Source organism: Astatotilapia calliptera, chromosome 7 (assembly GCF_964374335.1).
Source record: "Astatotilapia calliptera chromosome 7, fAstCal68.1, whole genome shotgun sequence".
NCBI lineage: Eukaryota > Metazoa > Chordata > Actinopteri > Cichliformes > Cichlidae > Astatotilapia > Astatotilapia calliptera.
This window is the reverse complement of record NC_137428.1, coordinates 8863015-8866478: the sequence shown is the minus strand read 5'-3', so window position 1 is coordinate 8866478 and position 3464 is coordinate 8863015. Positions and strand designations below refer to the sequence as shown.

General features: G+C 40.6%; 1 non-coding gene across 1 annotated transcript; it reads left to right on the top strand.

Moving 5' to 3' along the window:
- The first annotated feature begins 930 nt into the window (after positions 1-930).
- On the top strand, positions 931-1094 carry LOC145430238 (U1 spliceosomal RNA). The gene has a single exon (XR_013910703.1). It is a non-coding gene; the product is annotated as a U1 spliceosomal RNA (small nuclear RNA).
- The last annotated feature ends 2370 nt before the right edge of the window (positions 1095-3464 follow it).

The window sequence follows — 3464 nt, the reverse complement described above, 5'->3', positions numbered from 1 at the left end:
ATCTGAAATGTATCTAAACCCAGCTGATATCTGGCTACATTTTCTGCTGAGCATCCAAATCACACTGAAGTTTACACACTGTATAATGCCTGATTTCTTGTAAATATTTAGCGATGGCCTTATGAAATATATTTTGATAAAATGTTTATCAGGCCACAGTGAACAATGGAAAATAAACAAAATTAAAACAAATAATTAAAAACACTGAAAAACACTCAAAAATATATATTTTTTAGAGATGTCTTAACCTGGTTATGCTGTACCATCCAGACGTGGATGTGCGCCGGACCCGCGTGATTTGAGACTTCCTGCCATCTTTAGCAGGTAATAAACTCCCGCCAAAGCAAAAAGTTGCTCTGAGTGAATTCAGTCGTTGTTAATGAGTAAATTTTTAGTGTTTTTATTTGGATTGTTTTCTGGTTGTTTGTTGCACACGGACATGTTCACAGACGTGTTTTCGTGAGCAACACTGTTCATACTCCGAGACCGTAGCGGGAAACTGTTGGTTGCCTAGCAGCAGTTAACGAAAAGACCGGAAGTGACTGTGCTTCAACTAGAAAACTTTTGCGTTTATCCTCTTTTTCCCGAGTATCAGACAAACTCGTTTAGCAGCGTGCTTTACCTTTGAGTTAGCTGAACTTCTGGTGGTTTGTTGGTGGATTTAAGGAGGTTAAATGGATGAAAAAAAGTTATCTTTCAGCTAGCTCTTGTTGCGCAGATACAGCAATGCATGATGGGAAATTCTCCCGGTATTTGTAAAGCTAAATAACCTTATGGGGCTCTGTTGGAAACTGCTTCATGTGTATATATAAATAGTGTGTAGTCCCAGCTTCCTACAGGCTGTGTTTGTGTTGATTTTGAGATTGTGAGCACCGTGAGTGTGCAGGGTTTGTGTGTGAAAGACTGCCCCATACGTGAGCTAAAGAATTCATACTTACCTGGTAGGAGAGATACCATGATCACGAAGGTGGTTCTCTCAGGCCGAGGCTCAGCCATTGCACTCTGGCTTTGCTGACAGCCTGCGAATTCCCCAAATGTGGGAATCTCGACTACATAATTTCTGGTAGTGGGGACTGTGTTCGCGCTTTCCCCTCATCATATGTTGAAAGAAAAATGAGTGGGAATGTTTGCGCTTATTTTCAATGACGACGTCATGCAATCTTCTGGCTTCCTAACTACAGTTTTATCAGTGAGTCCAGGGTAAGCAGGAGAGGAGGAGGGGATGCTGTCTTATTTAAAAAAGTCTGTGCAGCATTTGGGAGGCCTGTAAACATTAACAAACACAACTTTGGATGGGGCCTTCAGCTGTAAAGCCACATATTCAAAAGACTGAAAACTTCCAGGAGACAGCTGCTTACATTGAAATGATTCATTAATGACCTCAGTGAACTGCTGTCTGTGATCTGTGTTGATTTCGACTGTGTAATTATTGTTGGGGATTTTAACATCCATGTGGACAACCCTCAGGACAAAGGGACTAAAGACCTGAGTAACACTCTGGGCAACTTTGGGCTGACTCAGCATGTAACAGAGGCCACACATAATAGAGGACACACTCTTGACCTACTGATCTCCAAGCCTGAGCATTTCAAACATTGCTGTGTCTGATGTGGGCTTATCTGATCATTACTGTGTTTTCTTTGAAAGTAAAATCTCAGCCCACACAAATATATCAACAGCAGTGATCACAAAACGGTGTATAACTGAACACAGTGGTGAGATCTTTAACCAGGTCTTCCCATTAACACCTGACCTGTCCAAAGGTTCAGTCAATGAGCTCGTCAATAGCTTTAAGGCAAAACTGTTAAATGTAATGGATACTATTGCCCCCATTAAGGTGAAGGTTATCTCTGGAAGGAAAAAGTCTCCATGGAGAAACTCCACACTGGTGAAAAATGAAAAAAGAGAGTGTAGGAAAGCTGAGCGCAGATGGAGAAAAACAAACCTCCAGGTTCACTATGACATCTATAAAGAGAAACTTCACAATTATAATTTACAACTGAGGAGTGCAAGAAAGTCCTACTTCTCTGACATCATCACTAAAAACAGCCATAATGCTCGGGTCTTATTTTCTACAGTTGACAGGCTAACAAACCCTCCTGTGCCAGTGGCAGCTGAACTTCATTCGACCATGGCCTGCAATGACTTTGCCAAATTCTTCACAGACAAAATCCAAAAGATTAGACAAGCAGTTGGTACATCAACAGCAGATCCAGGATATGTACTGTGTCCACTGAAAAACGGTTTAAACACCATCAAAGAGTTTCACCCGATTAACAGCAAAGACCTGGAGGACATCTTAGGTCAACTGAACTCCTCCTCTTGCTGTTTAGATGTCCTGCCAACAAGTTTTTTCAAAAAGGTCTCAAAGACTTTAGAGTCAGACCTGTTACAGATCGTCGACTTTTCCTTAATGTCAGGTGTGTTTCCAGAACCACTAAAAACTGCTGTAATCAAACCTATACTGAAAAAGGACAATCTTGACAAGACACAAATGAAAAACTACAGGCCGATCTCAAATCTCCCATTTTTAAGTAAGATCATTGAAAAAGCAGTTTCTCAACAGCTCAATTACTTCTTAAAACAGAATAATTGCTACGATGCCTTCCAGTCAGGTTTTAGACAGAACCACAGCACTGAAACCGCTCTGACCAAAGTGTTTAATGACATATGTCTGAATACAGACAGTGGAAAAATGTCAGTCTTAGTTTTACTGGATCTCAGTGCAGCATTTGATACAGTTGACCACAACATATTACTCAAACGACTGGAGAACTGGGCAGGTCTTTCAGGAACTGTACTAAACTGGTTCAAAACATACTTAGAAAACAGGAAATACTTTGTATCAATAGGTAACTTCACATCTGAGCAGACAAGTATCACATGTGGAGTTCCCCAAGGTTCCATCTTGGGACCCCCTCTGTTTAACATCTACATGCTCCCACTGGCACAGATTATAAAGAACAACAAAATAAACTATCACAGCTATGCAGATGACACACAAATATATATCACAATGTCACCAGGAGACCGAGGCCCTGTACAGGCTCTTGGTAAATGCATTGAGGAAATTAATGACTGGTTGTGCCACAATTTTCTCCAACTAAACAAAAACAAAACTGAGGTAATAGTCTTTGGCGCCAAAGAAAAACGATTACAGGTCACCAGAGAACTTCAATCTATACATCTAAAAACCACAAACCAGGCGAGAAATTTGGGTGTAGTGATGGATGCAGACCTAAACTTAGAAAAACACATTAAGACGATAACAAAGTCAGCTTACTATCACCTCAAGAATATATCAAGGATAAAAGATCTGATGTCTCAACAGGACCTGGAAAAACTAGTCCATGCATTCATCTTTAGTAGGCTTGATTACTGTAACAGCATCTTTACAGGTCTACCTAAAAAATCAGTCAGACAACTACAGCTCATTCAGAACTCTGCTGCTCGAGTCCTCACTA